At 39.4% G+C, this 22,500-nt stretch overlaps 1 protein-coding gene across 1 annotated transcript in view; it reads left to right on the top strand.

The window, feature by feature from the left end:
• The first annotated feature begins 4,089 nt into the window (after positions 1–4,089).
• The window catches only part of filip1l (filamin A interacting protein 1-like), a 53,586-nt gene continuing 35,175 nt past the window's right edge, over positions 4,090–22,500 (top strand). Inside the window, exons 1-2 of the mRNA XM_079393358.1 lie at positions 4,090–4,182; positions 14,523–14,593. The gene's annotated coding sequence lies outside the window, so the exon portion shown is untranslated. The remainder of the gene's footprint in view (positions 4,183–14,522; positions 14,594–22,500) is intronic.

Here is a 22,500-nt window from a genome sequence, read left to right as displayed (position 1 = left end):
TATAAATAATGTAAATATATATATTATCATTTGAAGGCAATCTAAAATTGACTATTGATTTTTGAGAATTGACTAACAGACCTAAAATTGACTCATATGATACCTTTAATATTATTACATGATATATATGCAAAAATAATTCTATTAGTATGATTTTTACTGGTTTAATAGATGCTCAACCAAAAAGTTTTAGCAAAATTGTAATTTTATGGAAAAGGTAGAGTAACTAAGCTATTGATCGATGCTACAAACTCCAGATGATGATATTAAGGCTTGTTTAGTGCTCTCATATCAACAGTAGAAAAGCATGCTTAACCTCTGTGATCTCTAAAGCCGTTTCCCTGGAGTCTTATGTGAGGAATGTGTTTGTGAAGGGCCCCTCCGCTCCTCCAGGGGCCGATTGGCCCTCGCTGATGATCAGGCCGGTGTAAAACGAGGCTGGATCAACACATGGACTAAATTAGATCTGATGAAGCAGAGACACTGAACCTGTTGCCCTCTGACCCCTGGGAACATCACTTCATCTCGTGTGGAAAGACAAACGCAAACACACTTTTACATTCACGCTTTACACTTCATTACGACACGAGGCGGATCAGAATCACACGTCTGCTTCATGACTTTCAAATGTGCAGATCAAACTATATGAGGGAGGAACTGTGAGGACACGTCCAGTGCCGAGTAAAGACGGGGAATAGAAGAGCTAATTTTAGTCAGATGTTTTCGTCCCCTCAGGTGCAGCGAGCTCCTGAATTAGACGAGAGACGCAAATAGAAAAGAGCCTCCTAGAAATCAGAACTGGAAACTTCTGGGACTGAATATGAGTGCTGGGAACGGTCTGAGGAAAAACCCCGGCCGCGAGCGACGGATGTGAGCGCGGAGCTGTTCTGAGTCTGATGGGATTCACGGAGAGGCTCAGATGTGTGATCTGGGGTCAGGGATGCAGGGAATGTGCTGGAGCTGGTTATCTTTAGTACCCCCTGCTCAGTGTGTTATGTGCTCAATGAGGAGAATGAGCAGCGCTGAACACTCATGAACATCAGCAGTGCAAAATACTTACTCAGATTCCCCATCACATTTGAACTAATATGTGATCCTGAGCACAAAACCAGTCATAAGGGTCATCTTTCCATTGATGTATGGTTTGTTATGATCGGACAATATTAGTCTGAGATACAACTATTAGAAAATCTGGAATCTGAGGGAGCAAAAAAATCTAAATATTGAGAAAATCTCCTTTAAAGTTGTTCAAATTAAGTTCTTAGCAATGCATATTACTAATCAAAAATTAAGTTTTGATATATTTACAGTAGGAGATTTACTAAATATCTTCATGGAACATGATCTTAATATCCTAATGATTTTTGTCATAAAAGAGAAATGTATAATTTTGATCCATACAATGTATTGTTGGTTATTGCTACAAATATACCTGTGTTACTCATGACTGCTTTTGTGCTGCAGGGACACTAATATAAATAACTGAATGACACAAAATTTAAATTATTAATATAAATGACACAACAATAATATATTGCTTTGTTATATATTTTTAATGATATATGAATATTATTATATCTCTAATTATAAAAATGTCCACCTGACATTTCAGCTTAATATTTCAAATAATTTAACACATTATATTAATTACAGTTTTTTCAACAGCTCACCTTTTTAAAAAACTCTACACACAATTACCTGAACTACACACACAATGTGCCTCACATCTGCTTCAAAATGTATCACTGCATTCAAAATGAAATAAACGTCAGAATGAAGCATTTGCAGCTAATGGCAAACACTTCTTTCATAATAGTAAATGTTTGGATATAGCATGTAAACACCGTTGTTCTACATCTAAAGCTCGGTGGTCTTTCATAGGCTTATATCTACATTTCCATACAATGTTCTCCAGTGAAAGGAATCTGCTGAGACGTAAACACCAATGCAGCGTCGAAACAGAACGTATTTATTAGGCCAAACATTACTGGTGTATACAGTAGCATACAACTAATAAACATGTAAACCAAACGTATATTCTTTAGAATACAGTAAAGAACACAATTGTGTGTGTGTGACCTGGTGAATAAGTGTAGCATTTTGATTGGTTGTGTTTGGAAAAGGAAAGCAAGCCACTTCCTGTTAGATTTATAGTTACAGAGAGTCAAAGGCTGAGAAATAGCTTATGGTTTTGGAGATATGGTGTGTAGTTTTGCACTTTGAGTGAGAGGCTTCAAAAATCATGTGACATGAAACGATTTTGTGTGAAAGCAGTTGGAAAAAACTGTATTAGTAATAATTATTCAAATTATTAATAAGAATGACATGATATACACTCACCTAAAGGATTATTAGGAACACCTGTTCAATTTCTCATTAATGCAATTATCTAATCAACCAATCACATGGCAGTTGCTTCAATGCATTTAGGGGTGTGGTCCTGGTCAAGACAATCTCCTGAACTCCAAACTGAATGTCAGAATGGGAAAGAAAGGTGATTTAAGCAATTTTGAGCGTGGCATGGTTGTTGGTGCCAGACGGGCCGGTCTGAGTATTTTACAATCTGCTCAGTTACTGGGATTTTCACGCACAACCATTTCTAGGGTTTACAAAGAATGGTGTGAAAAGGGAAAAACATCCAGTATGCGGCAGTCCTGTGGGCGAAAATGCCTTGTTGATGCTAGAGGTCAGAGGAGAATGGGCCGACTGATTCAAGCTGATAGAAGAGCAACTTTGACTGAAATAACCACTCGTTACAACCGAGGTATGCAGCAAAGCATTTGTGAAGCCCCAACACGCACAACCTTGAGGCGGATGGGCTACAACAGCAGAAGACCCCACCGGGTACCACTCATCTCCACTACAAATAGGAAAAAGAGGCTACTATTTGCACGAGCTCACCAAAATTGGACGGTTGAAGACTGGAAAAATGTTGCCTGGTCTGATGAGTCTGGATTTCTGTTGAGACATTCAGATGGTAGAGTCAGAATTTGGCGTAAACAGAATGAGAACATGGATCCATCATGCCTTGTTACCACTGTGCAGGCTGGTGGTGGTGGTGTAATGGTGTGGGGGATGTTTTCTTGGCACACTTTAGGCCCCTTAGTGCCAATTGGGCATCGTTTAAATGCCACGGCCTACCTGACCATTGTTTCTGACCATGTCCATCCCTTTATGACCACCATGTACCCATCCTCTGATGGCTACTTCCAGCAGGATAATGCACCATGTCACAAAGCTCGAATCATTTCAAATTGGTTTCTTGAACATGACAATGAGTTCACTGTACTAAAATGGCCCCCACAGTCACCAGATCTCAACCCAATAGAGCATCTTTGGGATGTGGTGGAACGGGAGCTTCGTGCCCTGGATGTGCATCCCACAAATCTCCATCAACTGCAAGATGCTATCCTATCAATATGGGCCAACATTTCTAAAGAATGCTTTCAGCACCTTGTTGAATCAATGCCACGTAGAATTAAGGCAGTTCTGAAGTCAAACACAGTATTAGTATGGCGTTCCTAATAATCCTTTAGGTGAGTGTATATAATAATAATGTTAATAATTTAGTTTTCATATTATTTTTATTATTATTATTATTATTATAAAGATTTCAGCTTGTTCTAGGTTCATCTGTGACTGGCTGACAGATTTCCATGTGACTGTGGTCATGATGTCATTTCCTGTGGGCTGCCAGTGACATCATCAATGTCATCTCATGGTTTGTTCTGTGAGAAGGACGACAGGTGTGATTGAGAATCTCCATGGAAACGGCTTGTAAATAAGATTTAAAGTGGATATTTTCTGCTGTTATTAAGAGCAAAGGGCCAAATGACAGCTGTGTGTTTTATGAGGCCCGTAAACACACACACACACACACGCACACACACACACACACACACACACACACTCACTCTGACACTTCTTTTTCTAGATTGCAGCTCTGGACATGCATGAGGTGCATCCTGGGACTCTTGTGAGCACTGAGTGTGTGTGTGTGTGTTTGTTATATTTAGCTGTAGCTCTGATATCTGCTGTCTCTCCTCCCACTGCAGCCCCCACCCGTCTCTCTCTCTCTCTCTGTCTGTCACTCGCTCTGAATCTCTGAATGTGACTGGATCACAGCAGCAGACGCTCAGGAGGAGAAGAGAAGAGAAGCAGCGTGAGATCAGAGGAGTTGAGGTGAGATGCTTCACATGCTGCAGTCTGTGTGAGTGTGTGTGTGTGTGTGTGTGTGTGTGTGTGTTCTGCAGGAATGGAGGTAACACACTGCACACACTGGTAACAAGGTAACACACTGCAGATTGTCGGGCGTCTCTCTGTGTTTGAGATCATGATGAAGGACAGCACTCATCATCAGTCGTACCAGCTGATTTTGAGACTGATATCACATCTGAGGTGATGTGTGTGTGCTCAGTGAGCAAAGATGCTCTCTCACACACACAGAGACACACACACACACACACACACACACACACATACACACACACACACACACACACACACATGGACATACATGCGCACACACACACACACACACACACACACACACACAATGCACACACATTTTGTTGCAGATATAGATATTTGCAATAAATGACAGGTGACAATACTCAATACACTCTTTTTAAGAGTTTGTGTGTCATATTCAGGTTTCTCTGTGATTATAATATGGCAAAATTGTAAAAACTGACATCTCTGCATGAACGAAATGGTAAACTTTAACTAAATGTGATTTTAAATGTTATAACTGTGATTTTATAGTGTCTCCTTAAGCAAAATGAACAGTACAGTTTTAGGGTTTAATGAGCCCATTAGTGGTCTTCTGCTCCCATCTAGTGGTTAGAAATGGCAATTTCTCATACAACACTGTGTTTTTTAACCTTTATAACTGTTATAGTGTTATTTTTTGCCCAATCTGTTTTAAATCTTGCATGCTTGTTTACAATCAAGTTATGCATCATTTTACAAAGTTTGTGGGCTTTCTTTTAGTATTAATAGGCCTTTCTGTACACTATGTAAATAGCATATTATAAAATGACCGGTTTATAATTGTCCAAATGCAAATGTTCAACATTGTTTTGATAATTATTGACCTAGAGAGTCTAGAGAACAGTACTGCTCTGATTTGATTGATTTTGAGTTAAAAAGTGAAGGCTAGTTGACAAAAGCATGTTTTTTTTAATAATCTCAAATATTTAAAGAACAGTTGGATTGACAGCAGTGATCCTAGAGGCAAAGTTGTTCAGAATGTGGAGATCTATCAAATTATATGAAGATATAGTGTATAAATTAATATATATGAACATTTGATTGCAATTGGAGGCAATTTACTATAGCAATTCTGTGTTTTTAAGGCCTTTTTAACTTTAATAGCGCCACCTATGGTCCAATCTCCATGAAACTTGTTAACAGTCATCTGACACACGTTTTCACCAACTTTCATAAAGATTCAAGTTTTTGTTTAGGTTTTATAGGCTTTTGGGTGTATGTGGCCACGCCCCTTTTTAAAAATGAGCCAATTATTGCTAACCAAAGGAGAAAATTATTATTTTTTTCGATAATTATTGATCTAGAGAGGCCACAGATTATTACTGCAGTGGTTTGATTGAGATTGAGCGAAAAACCAGGGACTAATTCGTAAAAGTAGGTTTTAAACCTATTTCTGAATAATTAATGAACAATTTGATTGACAGCAATGGTTCTAGAGGAAACGTTGCTCATTGTGAGGAGATCTATCAAATGATGTGCATATTGTGTGGATATGTTAAACACCACGTGATTACAGAGCCAAAAAACTCGTTAGCGCCAACTAGTGGCCGATTTCTTTCAAAATTCTTACAGACGTTTAGGGGCATGAGTCGAACATGCCAACCTCCGTTAACTAATGTCCACATACACTAATGTCCTCATACACTCTTATGGCACATCGGACAAAGACACTGAATCCCAATTTTCAAGTCGATCAAACCAACGGTTGCCTGGTTATAGCCATTTATATATTTTTTCCATCTTTTAGCGCCCCCAAGTGGCAGATCTGCGCATTTCTTTTATTTCACCAAAGATTAACCTCGTACATATGTGTACGGAGTTTGGTGAAGATATCTCATTCCGTTCCAGAGTTATACTTCAAATAACATTTGGCTAACGTTAGCATAGATGCACGAAAATCGAAATTTCAACTTTTTTTGGATAATTATTGATATTCAGTGTCCACAGAATATTTCTGCAGTGGTTTGGTTCCGATCGGGCGAAAAACCTAGGACTAGTTCGCAAAAGTAGATTTGGGATATAGGTCAATTTTAGGGGAAAACGGTGACGAACAATACACTTTTGTTCGTGCCAACCCAAGGATCGCAACGATGTAAAGTTTTTGAGTCTACGACAAACGGTTTCTGAGTCTACGACAAACGGTTTCTGAGTCTACGACAAACGGTTTTTGAGTCTACAACAAACGGTTTCTGAGTCTACGACAAACGGTTTTTGAGTCTACAACAAACGGTTTCTGACTCTACAACAAACGGTTTCTGACTCTACAACAAACGGTTTCTGACTCTACGACAAACGGTTTTTGAGTCTACAACAAACGGTTTCTGAGTCTACGACAAACGGTTTTTGAGTCTACGACAAACGGTTTTTGAGTCTACAACAAACGGTTTCTGAGTCTACGACAAGCGGTTTTTGAGTCTACAACAAACGGTTTCTGAGTCTACGACAAACGGTTTTTGAGTCTACGACAAACGGTTTCTGACTCTACAACAAACGGTTTCTGACTCTACGACAAACGGTTTCTGACTCTACGACAAACGGTTTTTGAGTCTACAACAAACGGTTTCTGAGTCTACGACAAACGGTTTTTGAGTCTACGACAAACGGTTTTTGAGTCTACAACAAACGGTTTCTGAGTCTACGACAAGCGGTTTCTGAGTCTACAACAAACGGTTTCTGAGTCTACGACAAACGGTTTTTGAGTCTACGACAAACGGTTTCTGAGTCTACGACAAGCGGTTTTTGAGTCTACAACAAACGGTTTCTGACTCTACGACAAACGGTTTTTGAGTCTACGACAAACGGTTTTTGAGTCTACGACAAACGGTTTTTGAGTCTACGACAAACGGTTTTTGAGTCTACGACAAACGGTTTCTGACTCTACGACAAACGGTTTCTGAGTCTACAACAAACGGTTTCTGAGTCTACAACAAACGGTTTCTGAGTCTACAACAAACGGTTTCTGACTCTACGACAAACGGTTTCTGAGTCTACAACAAACGGTTTCTGAGTCTACGACAAACGGTTTCTGAGTCTACAACAAACGGTTTCTGACTCTACGACAAGCGGTTTCTGACTCTACGACAAACGGTTTCTGAGTCTACAACAAACGGTTTCTGAGTCTACAACAAACGGTTTCTGAGTCTACAACAAACGGTTTCTGACTCTACGACAAACGGTTTCTGAGTCTACGACAAACGGTTTCTGAGTCTACAACAAACGGTTTCTGACTCTACGACAAACGGTTTCTGAGTCTACAACAAACGGTTTCTGAGTCTACAACAAACGGTTTCTGAGTCTACAACAAACGGTTTCTGACTCTACGACAAGCGGTTTTTGAGTCTACAACAAACGGTTTCTGACTCTACGACAAACGGTTTTTGAGTCTACGACAAACGGTTTTTGAGTCTACGACAAACGGTTTTTGAGTCTACGACAAACGGTTTTTGAGTCTACGACAAACGGTTTCTGACTCTACGACAAACGGTTTCTGAGTCTACAACAAACGGTTTTTGAGTCTACAACAAACGGTTTCTGACTCTACGACAAACGGTTTCTGAGTCTACAACAAACGGTTTCTGAGTCTACGACAAACGGTTTTTGAGTCTACGACAAACGGTTTCTGACTCTACAACAAACGGTTTCTGACTCTACAACAAACGGTTTCTGACTCTACGACAAACGGTTTTTGAGTCTACAACAAACGGTTTCTGAGTCTACGACAAACGGTTTTTGAGTCTACGACAAACGGTTTTTGAGTCTACAACAAACGGTTTCTGAGTCTACGACAAGCGGTTTTTGAGTCTACAACAAACGGTTTCTGAGTCTACGACAAACGGTTTTTGAGTCTACAACAAACGGTTTCTGACTCTACAACAAACGGTTTCTGACTCTACGACAAACGGTTTCTGACTCTACGACAAACGGTTTTTGAGTCTACGACAAACGGTTTTTGAGTCTACGACAAACGGTTTTTGAGTCTACGACAAACGGTTTTTGAGTCTACGACAAACGGTTTCTGAGTCTACGACAAGCGGTTTTTGAGTCTACGACAAACGGTTTCTGACTCTACGACAAACGGTTTTTGAGTCTACGACAAACGGTTTTTGAGTCTACGACAAACGGTTTTTGAGTCTACGACAAGCGGTTTTTGAGTCTACAACAAACGGTTTCTGACTCTACGACAAACGGTTTTTGAGTCTACGACAAACGGTTTTTGAGTCTACGACAAACGGTTTTTGAGTCTACAACAAACGGTTTTTGAGTCTACGACAAACGGTTTCTGAGTCTACGACAAACGGTTTCTGAGTCTACGACAAACGGTTTTTGAGTCTACGACAAACAAAAAAAAACACTGTGTGCTTGAACCCCTAATAAAACTGAAATAAATAATAATAAAAAAAAAACATTGTAAACAACAAAAGTTGATAAAAATGGCGAAAAAATACTAACATTTTAACTAAAATTAACATGAAAGTAGAAAAATATTAAAAATTTGATTCACAAGATTAACAAAAACAATAATAGTATTGTTAATAGTAATAACTGGGCCATCATTGCATTGAGCTGAATAATGACTCCTGTCTTCTGTAGAGCTGCTTTACAGATGAATTTGTTTTATATTTGAAAACGTTTGCATCATCTGTTATTTTCTAATGACTTGTTTATTGTCTAGTTTACAGTTTTTATTCATCTGCTTCCACACAGAATCTGTCCTTGTCACACAGTTTCTGAAAGCTGACACTCAAACAGCAGAAACACACCAAATCTGCAAAACCAGACACTAATTCACAGACTTTGACTCAGTTTTCAATTTCATGAAACACTTTTTGTAAAACACAACACACAGTTCTCTATGAAACACACACAAATCTAACAGGAATTAATATTATGGCAAAGGTGTTTGCAAATGTTTGCTTTTGAGATGTGTTTGTGATATTTGAATGCAGTGCTTCATTTTGCAAGAGATGTGAGGTGTTTTGCATTTTGTGTGCAATTCTTGGATTTGTGTGTAAAGTTTTGAAAAAATAGGCAAAGTGTGTGTAAGCAGCTGAAAAGCCCTGTAGAATCAGTTAGTGTTGAGTGTTTGAGCGCCGGTGGTTTTGTTGTGGGTTCTGCTTCTTCTTCTGCACATGGACTGAAGCTCATGCTCGGATCCAGGGCTCGGGTTTCAAGCTTTCGCCGGCCGGCTTTGGAAGGCAGTGTGTATGTGAGACGGATGAGACACTGATATGCCTGGCCCAGATCCCGTCATTCCCACCATGTGCCTCTGAGATCCACAAACAAGCTCAAACTCACTAAATGTGCTTCCAGAGCCACTGCATGCATTCACACCAAACATGACCTAATTAAATTACAAAGTAACCTTCCCAGCACTGCTAGACACAATCTGCAGCCAACACAGGTGGTCCTGATCTCATCTGAACGTGGTTTAATCTGAAGCGACAGACGAGCTTTCGTAATCTACTGAGATCCAGACACTCGTTCTGTCAGCGATCAGACCTTCTGCTGTGAAAAGCTGAGCAGATCTGAGATGTTCGAGGAGGATCAGGGTTAGGGATTATCCGTGTTAGATGGGTTTGTCTCACTCTATTGGGTTCTTCTCCGGTGTTTAACAGCTTCATCTCGTCCAGATGAAGGAATATTTGTGTGAGGAGCAGGAACAGATGCTTCTGTAGGGACACTGACCGCTTATGCTTCTGCAGGATCAATAAGGCCTTCTATATGTTTCTATGACCGACTGATTGTGAAAACAAGCATTAGCAGAAGCTCTGGTCGTGGTTAGGCTTTTAACAACAAAGGTGGTCCAAAAGTCTGAGAAGACTCTGAGAAGTTTTTGTTTAAAACCTTGATATTTTGTAAAAAATAAAAAATAATGTAAAATGCATCATAAATCTTTCATATTGTGCTATATTTCTAATCACTGACTAATCAAATGTAAGTAAACGAGAGTCACTGATCATGTTATGTTTATCAGATTCAGTTCTTGTAGCTCCAGTCAGTATTTATTTTATTTTACTTTATTCTATTTTAGAGTCACAATTAGACTGTATTTATGTAATAATCTAGCTATTTAATATATCTAAATAATTAATTTTATTTTTATATTTTCTGCTGTCATGTTAATTTTAGTTAGTTTTAGTAATTTTTTTTTTTTTTTGTAATTTTAAGTTTTTGTTGTTTTTAAATGTGTGTGTGTGTGTATATATATAATTTTTTTTTTTTTAATTTTAGTACATAAAGTTTAAACTGCATTAAACATTTGCCTTGGAAACTAGCTGAAATTAAAAACTTTCACTGATTTATTTGTTTAAATGTGTATTAAATTAGAAAAGCACAAAGTATGCACATTTTCTTCAGTGGTCTGAGACGTTTGGATTGGTCTGTCGGTTCTTGTGATACAGGTCATAAAGGCTGGATTTGTGTAATGCGTGTCAGACGGAGTTGTATCTGCGCTAAAGCGTGCTCTGGATAATGTGATTGACAGGACTGGGGAAGAGGAGCAGATGTCATTAATTAGCGTTTGGACACCTTCAGGCTGGATTAAGCAGGTCAAACACACGGCCTAATAACACAGGTTCACACTGCTGGTGCTCAGGGTTTGAAGCTGTAATCATTGAGGATCAATCCTGGTGTTTTACTCAAACTCCTGCAGCTTCAGACGGACTGAGAGCCTTCATCAACACCTCCATCACAGCAGGTCATCATTGATATGTTCACATTCCTGTATATCTGAGCATTAAATTAAGATTAGGGGTGTCGCAATATACTGACAATAATGCTGATCTTTAATTATTATCGGTGTTGTAATCAGGATGGGATCTAGGGGGAGTGGATATCCAGGGCTTAGCTCAGTGTCATTAATGTCTGTATTGTGCTGGAAATAAAGACAAAAATAATGAGGAAGAGGTTCATTTTTGCAGTGAATTGATAAAATGCTAGATGATGATGGTCAAGTACAGCTTCACTTCACTCATCCTATTTTGCATTTGCATAGCAACACCCTAGCAACTGCATAGCAACAGCCTAAAAACCACCTGGAAGCTTTTTAAAACTACTTTTTACTCAAACTTACACCTAAATCTTGAAACGTCAAGACTTCAGATTTTGAGTTATTAAATATGATTCAAATATTTCTCACACCAACATGAGAAATGAGAACCCATGTTTTGGGTGGTTGCTAGGGTGTTGCTGTGCGGTTGCTAGGGTGTTCTGGGTGGTTGCTTGGGTGTTATGACAATTTTATCTAGTTTCTCTTGATGTACTAAAATAACTCGATCTAAAACTGAAATAAAAATGAAAAACTATATAGACGTATTTAAACAAAAGCTAATAAAAATGACAAAAGCACACAACAAAATGACTAAAAACAGTGTTAACTAAAATGAAAATGCAAAATAATAATAAACTAATTCAAATGAAAACTATAACAGTATCTCAGAGATACTAAAGTATCATCTTGTGTTTTTAGCTGCTCTAATCTGGATATTGTGAGAGGGTTTCTATGGTAACGGGGGGGGGGGGGGGGGGGGTGTTGTGCGGTTGTCCCGGCAACAGCAGCAGTGTTAGTCTGATGTTGGTCTGATGTTGGTCAGGGAATCAGGCACGCTCTGTTTTAGATCAGGGATCAGTTTGCAGCGCTCTGGAAAAAGACTGTATTTATAGCGGTCAGAGGAGCAAACGCTCGCCGAGCATCTCACACATCGATTAGCCGAGGCTTATTCTGGATAATGAGATTTATGCAGCATGTGTTCTCTTCTGACCGCTGGTTTTCTGAGGAACTAGAGATGAAACATCTGACCGATCATAAAATCAGAGCACAGTTTGAGAGGATGTTGAGCTCTAAACAAGAACTAGAACAACAGTTAACTATGACTATTATACAAATAATATAGATAACTATAACAATGACGATTACGATAACTAAAGATAGTTAACTAGAACTATAATGATATAGATAACTATAACTATATATAAGTAACGTTAAGTATAGTGATAATGTTAATGATAACTGTAATGACAGCTAGCAGTAACTATAACATTAACTGTAATTATAACTATAATGATAACTAATATATAACTTTAATAAACTATAACATTAATTGTATCATTAACTGTAATGATAAATATAACAGTACATATAACATTAACGGTAATGTTAACTATAACCATAACTGTAACAATAACTATAATAACTATATTGATAACTATAACTACAAATATAATTGTAAGAACTAACAGTAACTTTAATGAATTATAACATTAACTGTTTTAATTATCATTCCAGTTAACATTACAATACATACAGATAACTATAATGATAAATACAACAATAATTACAGTATAATGATAACTATAACAATGACTATAATGATAAATTAAATGATAACGATAACCATAACTGTAATGATAACTGTAGCTATCTATAACAGCAACTATATTGTATAGTTATAGGATAAAGAGGTTTTGTAATTGTAATAATCTCAGCATGAAATGCCTCAGCTGTGTGTGTGTGTGTGTGTGCATGCGATGTGTGTCGAGTGTGTGTGTGTGTGTGCATGCATGTGATGTGTGTCGAGTGTGTGTGTGTGTGTGTGTGTGCATGCATGTGATTTGTGTCGAGTGTGTGTGTGTGTGTGTGCATGCATGTGATGTGTGTCGAGTGTGTGTGTGTGTGTGTGTGCATGCATGTGATGTGTGTCGAGTGTGTGTGTGTGTGTGCATGCATGTGATTTGTGTCGAGTGTGTGTGTGTGTGTGCATGCATGTGATGTGTGTCGAGTGTGTGTGTGTGTGTGTGTGCATGCATGTGATGTGTGTCGAGTGTGTGTGTGTGTGTGTGTGTGCATGCATGTGATGTGTGTGTGGAGTGTGTGTGTGTGTGTGTGCATGCATGTGATGTGTGTCGAGTGTGTGTGTGTGTGCATGCATGTGATGTGTGTCGAGTGTGTGTGTGTGCATGCATGTGATGTGTGTCGAGTGTGTGTGTGTGTGTGCATGCATGTGATGTGTGTCGAGTGTGTGTGTGTGTGTGTGCATGCATGTGATCTGTGTCGAGTGTGTGTGTGTGTGCATGCATGTGATGTGTGTCGAGTGTGTGTGTGCATGCATGTGATGTGTGTCGAGTGTGTGTGTGCATGCATGTGATGTGTGTCGAGTGTGTGTGTGTGTGCGCAGGGTTCATTGTGTCGTCTGCATATATTCATTAATGTGTGTCATTCTGCCGCTCCTGAAGCACTGCGTTCATGCATGCTGTGCATGCTGCTTTCTTAAAGGATAGAATAAAAATTTCCTGATAATTTACTCACCCCCATGTCATCCAAGATGTTCATGTCTTTCTTTCTTCAGTCGCAAAGAACTGAGGAAAGCATGCGTGTCTTTATTAGCTGATGTTGGAAAGGTCATGCGTGACGCAGGCGGACGCACCGATCCAGTGCAAAGCCAACATCCAAAAAAAGCCATTGCCCTTTACAAAAACAGGTAAAACAATGATGTCGGATTATTTTAAAGTTGGAGGAGAAAATGAGATGGAGTTTTTTTTACCGAAGTACAAAGACAAAGAACTAACCGCGTGTGACCTTTCCAGCAGGATTACGTGATGTGTGACGACAAGCATGCATTGCAGAACTAGAGCAAGCCCAGCATTTGTGCTTAAAAAGTGGATTTTTTTTTTTTAAGAAAATGGCAGATTATTTAGCTAGATAAGACCCTTAGTCCTCGGCTGGGATCGTGTAGAGCTCTTTGAAGCTGCACGGAAACTGCATTTTGGACTTTTAAATTATTGGCCACCATTGAAGTCCACTATATGGAGAAAAATCCTGGAATTTTTTTCCTCAAAAAACTATTTCTTTGTGACTGAAGAAAGAATGACATGGGGGTGAGTAAATTATCAGGGAATTATTATTCTGGAAGTGAACTTATCCTTTTATATCTTATGAAATCATTTCAGTGTGTGTTTGAGCGTCATTCCAGGCATCTCATTGAAATGTCGCCACATCAGCGTGTCTTACAGTGTGAATTTCCCCTGTCTGGATAAATTTACCCGCTGTAACTGCACAGATCGGGCTCTGATTGGTCAAACTGCCCACTCACTGTGTGCCGATCATAATTTCCTTTGTTAGCAGCTGCTCTCCGGGGATCAGAGGCCTAAATCTGACCAGCGGGGTTCGGCGTGTCAGCGTGGCCTTGTTCCCCTCTGGCATTCGTCAGATGACAGCAGCAATTATCAAGCTATTTTCTGTCTTTGCCCCGCAGCTGTGTGACGCACGAGGAGCCGCAGGAGCACACGGTCCAGCCGTCCAGCCGTGGCCTGCATGATCACTGAGGTGAGTTTCTCCAGCACTCACTAAGATGATCAGAGTGTGTGTGTGTGTGTGTGTGTGTGCAGTGTGTGAATCCACAGTCATACAGCAGAATACTGTATCCCACAATGCACTGACCTGACCTGACCTCCATTTCCAGTGTGACCACTAAAGGCCAATGGCCCACTCCGCGGACCAGAACTAAAATGATAACTACAGTGCTTCCCATTTAAATTGACTTATTTGTGGCGGATCGCCAAAATATCAAAACTGACCGCCACAAATAGATTTTCCAAAAGGCTTTGATTTTGTTGAATAAAAGAGCACAGCACGTTTAAATATCAAAATCCGGTGCGGGTGTTTTTATATCACTGTATTTCAGAAGGAATCCGACTGTCTTCAGAAAATTTTCGATGTCATTTTCATTTTATCTTGCATGTAATGTCTGATAAAGCAGCGTTTGTGAGCGGAGCGCTGCTTTGTGTGCAGCGTTACTGTTACGGGGCTGACGAGACGTGAGACGTGCGGATCCAAATGCAAAGCTTTATTATAAAACATGGTCAGAAAACAGGCAGGGTCAGACAGTGGCAAACAGGAATGGAAAGGGCAAGACACAGCAATCCGTGGAGCAAGCGTGGGTCGACGATCGGCGAACAGTATCCAAAGGGGCAAGGCAGAGAGATAATCCAGAAACGAGAGCAATAATCCAAACGGGGAGCGAACAGAGTCCAAACGGCAGAGGCGAAGGGTAAATCCAGGAAACACGGGCAGAGTCAGAAACGGCAAGAAAAACAAGGCAAGACTAAGACTAAGGCTCTGTAAAGTAGCTATCCCTGGGAGAGTGATAAGGGCTATACAATAGTCGGCCCTGATGCTGAGGAAGTCCATGGCTTAAATGGTGTGTGTGATTATGAGAATCAGATGTGTGTGATGTGTGAATGGTGACAGCTGTGATCTGTGCAATGGATTGTGGGAACTGTAGTCCAGTGTGCTGTGTGGCGTAAGAGTCAATGTGGTGAATGGGTGACCTCTGGTGGTGATTGTCCGGAAGAGCATGGCCAGGATTCGTGACAGTTACCGAGGAAACCTCTATTTATCGCACTCTAAAAGCGCCTCCTGCTGGCAGAGAATGAATTTGCATATATATATATATATGGGGCGGGGGATTGGCTGTGGGAAACACTGAACTATGCCAATAACTGTAATGTTAACTACGATGATAATGATAACTATAATGTTAACGATAACTGTAACAAAACCTATAACGTTAACTATGACTATAACAATAGCTATAACATTAAAGATAACTATAACGTTAACGATAACCATAATGTTAACAATAACTATGTTGATAATGATAACTATAATAACTATATCAATAACGAAAACTATAACATTTAACTATAATGATGATAATTATGACGATAACAATAGCTATATAATTACTTTAATGATAACGATGACTGTAATGTTAATGATAAGGATAACTATGACAACAATTATGCTAAAAATAGTGAAAGCTATAATGATAACTATAACAATAATGCTAGCCATAATGAAAACTATTATAACTATAACGATAATTTTAATGATAACTATAACAATAACGTTAACGATAATTATAACTACATTGACAAAGATAATGTTAACAATAATGATACTTATAAGGTTAACTATAATGTTAAAATAACATTAATGATAGCTATAACAATATGTAGATATAGCTGCAAGCAGCGATGACGGGCCCAAGCCGTCAGTGCAGCCGCCACCCCCATGGCATCAGCCAGCACACGCATTACAGTAACCCTCTGGCCGTTTGGATTTGAGGGATTCAGCAATGAAAGGGTTAATCCAAACCATCAAGACTGTGAAACACACACACAACAATACATAACAATTTCAAACACTTTCAATAAGGTTTCAGTTACTAACATTAACTATATTAATTAACATGAACAATTCTTATATAGCATTTATTAATGTTAGTTAATATTCAAAACTTATAAACATTATTAAAATATAAAGTTTTATCTGTTAACATTAGTTAATGCACTGTGAATTAACATGAACATTTTGATTAAGTAACATAGTAACACTTTATAATAACTGCACACTATGAATCATTAGTTAAGTATTAGTAAATAGGCAATCCATCCTTTATAAATTGCTCCAGCATTACTAGGCATTAGTAAGCATTTTATAAATACAGCTATAAATGTTTTGTTCTTGAGCGCATATATATATATATATATATATATAAGTTATCTATGGTTCTTAGAATTTAGAAGCAGAATGGCAGCAGGTACGAAACAGTGTTTATATCTATTCTGAATTTTGGGAGTTTAAAGTGTGATCCCGATGGCAACGTCTGAAATTCAGCCTGTAAGGGATGAGAACTATCTGACAGGATAGATTCAACCCTTCTTAACATCTGCTTCTAATAAAGTTCCTCCAGACCTTTCTGCTTAGATCCTGTGATGCAGCTGCTCACCTTAATTCATCTTGAAAGGGAGTTTTTTTGTTTTACAGTAATGACCCATACCAGCAGATTAAGGAGAAGGTAACAGCCGACTCAACTAAGGACCTATAGAAAAGGGTCAACAGAGTCTTGTCCACATTAAACTTTGCCAGCTTCCTCAGGCAGTACCGGCGCTGCTGGCCTCTCTTGCAAAGCAAACTGTATTAGACTCGAAACACAGCTTATCATCAGTAATAGATCCTAAATAATTATACTCTGTAACAACCTCTATTTCCTGACCATTTATACCAGATTTTTCAATGTTAGTGACATTGCGCCTAAAATCAATACACATGTCCTTGGTCTTAGAGGCATTCAGCTCAAGAAAGGCATCCTGACCCCATGTTACAAAGTGATCAATGACCGGACCGTGTGAAGTTTCTTCGTTGTTCAATAAGCTGACAATAACCGTATCATCAGCAAACTTCACAAAGTGTCGGTGGGTCGGTGGTGTTTTCAGTCACAGAGCGACAATCAATAGTGTACAGAACATAGAGAAGGGGGGAAAGAACACACCCCTGCGGTGAGCCAGTTTGTGTGAGGGCCAAGTCAGAAAGATGGCCATTTACTCTCACTCGCTGGGATCTATTTGTGAGGAAGTCCAATATCCAACCCACAAGGTTAGCCTCCAGTTTGAACTGATGCAACAGCTTCTCAACCAACAAGTGGGGCTGAATGGTGTTAAAGGCTGACGAGAAATCCACAAACAGTAGTCCGGCATGGTTTCTGTTGCCCTCAAGGTGATTAGGAATGAGGTTGAGTACTGACCCCTCTGTTGAGTCTATATGCAAACTGTAATGGGTCGAGGAGGCAGTTCGTCCTAGATGTCAATTCTCTCTTGATCAGCTTTTCAAAGGACTTCATCACAAGTGACGTAAGGGCTATGGGTCTGAAGTCATTTAAAGTCTTAGGGTGGCTATTCTTAGCACCAGGGACTATAATTGACTGTTTCCATAAGTCAGGGACCTTCTGTTGGGTACATAGATTGGTAGCTGTTGATAGCTGTTCCGCACAACAAGAAAGAACACGGCTGCCAATATTGTCTGGGCCAGGACTTGTTTTGGCTTTGCAATATTTAAAGGTGTTCACAACACTTTGTGCAGAGAAACATACAGCTGATTGGGACAGTAAAGACGGTTTTTGGCCAACAATTTCGTTGCTAAAATCATTTTTGTCAAATCTTGAATAAAATTTATTTAGTTCTTGGGCCAGGAATACATCTGAGGTGAAGCCTTCCAATGCCACCTTTTTCTTTATTTTGTCATTTAGACCCACCATTGTTTTAATACTGTCCCATGCTGAGCCTAGGAGATTATTACTCAGTTTGTATTCCACTTTAAGTTTATAATCCCATTTAGCCCTTTTAATTTCACATTTAATCTCCTTTAGAATAGCTTTTTCTTTTTCAACAAGTCTTTAAGTTGTTTCTCACCCACGGCTTGTTATTGGGGTATATTTTGACAACTTTTTTAGGAATTACAGTGTCCTCACAATATGCAACCCATGAGCTGACCACTTCAGTCAGTCCATCTATGTCCTTTGAAGATCTACTCCTCCCACAAGGTACAGTCCAAGCAGCCTTGCAGGGCCAGCGAAGACTCTTCAGACCCAACCTTCACTTGCCTGGTATCCACTTTCCCCCTCTGAAGGCAAGTGCGATACGCTGGTATAAGATGCACACAGTTGTGATCGGCAGAACCCAGGGGAGGGAGAGGTACAGATTTATAGGCACCTTTAATGGAGCCATAACACTGATCCAGGTCCCAGCCTCTGCGGCGTCCTAATGGCCGCAGATTCCAACATCCGTGCCAATTTTCAAGACTTTTTGAGCACGTTAAGGCCCCCAAAAGTGCCCGGATAGTCCAAAAAAAAAAACAAATCCTTAGAAGAACAAGAAGCCCCTGCGTCTTAGTGGCTTGGTCCCTAACTATAACAATAACTGTAATGATAACTACAGCGATAGTCTCTTTAAATGCTCGAGCTCCTTAAAGTCGGAGGATTCTGATTGGCTGTCAATGTTTTTATTGTTCATCAGCTGGAAAAATTAATTCTGACACTAATTCTAATGATATTTTGCCTTTTGTTTGAATCATTATTTAATTCAAGAACTAATTTAATAATTTTTTACTCTTATTGTCTCGGTGTGAACGGGCCTTAGAACAGAAATTATATCAGCCAGGATTTTTACAATTACATAACACTGACTTAATGCAGTGTTTTTATGAGATGATCATGTGATATGATACTACTCTCCAAATAGTTTGATTACTGTTGCAGATGTAGTACACAGTATGCAGTGCACTAGTGTCTGGTGTCATTGTGTACAGTCCTCATTGTTCCAGCTCTTTCTCAGTGAAATGCTAAATGCTTGAGACTTCCGTCTGGATCAATACACAGCAGACTCTAGTGAAGAGCAGGCAGATGTTCCTGCAGACGGAGCTGATCAATAAGATGCACATCAGCAGAGAGAAACTACAGCGTCTGTCAGGATGATCATTGCTGGGGCGCGTTTACTTCTGCTGCGATCCCTCCATGACCTACTGATCAGACGCAGACTGAGTTACAGATCGAGTTACACATGAGGCTAAATCAGCCATCTGCATCTGTTCCAAAGGAATATATGTGTGATTATACAAGTAAAGCAAATCCACTCAAACAGATCATTTGAAGCAGTGACAGTGTAAAATAGCCAATAAGATTCTTTCCAAATAAGCCATATTCACATATGAAGCAGCGTGTTTGTGCTGTAAAGTCTTATTTGTATTTCTCTTTTCACAGACACATTGATTAAAAGCACAATTCATGATGTTAATGTTAATAATAATAACATTGATCAGTTTAGAGCTGGACAATGGGATCATTTATATTTGGAGCAAAATATTAACCTTCAGCCAGATATGATTGGCTATTAGTATATGTGGCTTTATGTATGCGGGTAAAGTTAGACTCCATTATAAAGTTAGATTTCCACATATGAAATATATTGTCATATTAAGTAAAAGCATATATGAAACCTATTAAACACACACACACACACATATATATATATATACATAAACAAAACACGTAAACATTGATTTTTTTGTATGCATGTTGTTTAAAAAAGTTGCATATATATATATATATTTGTTGACTTATGATTTCTACTTATAATGCATAATGCCTAAAACTTGATATAGAACAAAATATGTAATTATTACTAATGGGGATATTTGTATAATAGCTGTCAACTGAAGTTAGTTATTCTTTTCTGTGATGTTGGGGATTATGAAATCTGGTTTTGGTTCAGTTTATAATTTTTGGATGTCGTGACAAACCTGATTACTATTAGCTGATGCAGTCCAGAAGTTTTTATTAACGCTGATGATTCTTCGTTATGCTAATGGACTGGTGGTTTTCACTTCTCCTATATATTCAGTTTATTTTATTTTTTATTTTATATTTTACTCTATTTCACCATGTTTCTCGCCATGAAGAGCTGGCATGCACTTACTGTATGTGTATCAGTGCCATGATTAAAATGACGAGTATTTGTTTTTGGTCATATCGCCCAACCGTAAGCAGATACTACGACCCCCCCCCCCCACCCCCCACTTAAACTGTGACCAGCACCTGTCACTTGTGCAGCATTGGACTGATCACTACCTCATCCAGCATTGACTGCAAACTACCTCTTCGGATAAAAAGACTGTTCTCTTGTCACTTTAACAGACTGATAAGCTCTTCTTGCACTACACATATATCTGCACAGTTTTATTTAACTGGTTTGCATCTGCCATGTGCCTTATGCCACTTTATCTATCTCTTTCTTTATTTTTCAACAATGTCCTCATTTATATATCTGTATAGTTGTATGTACATATGTTTAAACTGTATTTATCTGTATTTGAACGTCTACTGTCAGTGTTTAATGTTAACTGTATGCACCAAGGGTCTGAGAGTAACGCAATTTCAATTCTCTGTATGTATGTACTGTACATGTGGAAGAATTGACAGTAAAGCAGACTTGACTTGACTGAGAAGTTAATGGAAAGTGTAGCCGTAACACCTGATAGCTTTAGTCGTGCAGGTGTTCATCTTGGCGTGTTCAGACAGATGGTCGGGTTTGCTAAAGTTAGTGCTGTGACAGACACAATCAATCAGGATGCTGCTGTGTTGAACAGCCTGAAATCATGCAGCATATGGATGTCATGTTTGCGCACACCGTGTAGCCGGTATTTTGTGTGTCTCGCACCCTTTGCTCAGTGTCGGGGTATCTGGTGACCCTAATTTTAGCCACGCGGCTGCAGGCCGATCATACGCGCTGAAGACCGACTCAGAGCATCACAAATAAGGGCAGATTCATATGCATGGGTTTAGTTTATGTCTGAAACTGAAATATTGCTGCAGGTTTTTGTTGTTGTTGTAATTTTAGCTCCGCTCTCGTTGCACCTGCTCATTCAGACATGCATTAATTAATAAAGCTCTTGCATTAATTACTGGCATTAATTAGTGAATCTCAGACGGTAATTAATCACAGACAGCAGCTCATACAGGGCCGGCGCCAAGGGGGGGCACTCGCGGGCCGTGGCCCCCCCCCCCCACTTTCCATCCTGCCCCCTCCTTGCTGAACGCGATCGATTTTGAAAGCGAAAGTACCGATAAAACAGCGCACATAACACAGACCGTGCGATCCTCCTTTGCAGCCCCCCCCCCCCCCCCCGGGAGAGACATTGAGATGTGTGCCCCCCCCGATGGAGGTGACCTGGCACCGACTCTGACCTCATATCAGACTCATTCAGAGCTCCAGAAACATGTTGAACCTGTTTATGATCTGATGAAGCATTATGAGAAGAAAACAGATGTGAAAGATGATTCAGAGAGAACGATATTCCCATCGTTTACAGATGAATGTAAACACAAACACACACACACACACACACACTGAACACTGCACAGTATTTACTGTTCATTGCCTGCTCATTTAAAAACAATTGTATCTTGAGCAATATGCAATGATATAAACGTTTCAGTCCCTTTTGTCACATGAGCTCATCACTTCAGTTATCATCGCTGAAATAAAAAGTAATGCAATTTTCTGTATAAATGAAGCAAACTCTGATTGGCTAATAGTTGTGTATATTTGACAGCGACATTCCTCACAGATGGATGCTGCTGTGATTTAGGTCAAAAACGCATAAACGCTCAGTACATATCAAACAATCTGTAAGAAGAGACAAAGCAATAGTGAGCATGTAATGAAAACAGTTACTCACACTTGTGTTGCGACATTACTGTCGGATCCAATATAGTCGACAGCATCATCTTTTAGTTTCAATCTTTCTGAAAATGGGGCGGGGCTAAACAGGCAGCTGTGTAGAATAGGTGGGCGGGGCTAAACAGGCAGTGATGTAGAATTGTTGGGCGGGGCTAA

The sequence above is a fragment of the Barbus barbus genome (genome assembly GCF_936440315.1).
Source record: "Barbus barbus genome assembly, chromosome: 35".
Classification (NCBI taxonomy): domain Eukaryota; kingdom Metazoa; phylum Chordata; class Actinopteri; order Cypriniformes; family Cyprinidae; genus Barbus; species Barbus barbus.
Note: the sequence above shows the minus strand (reverse complement) of the source record. Positions and strands in the feature narration are given on the sequence as shown.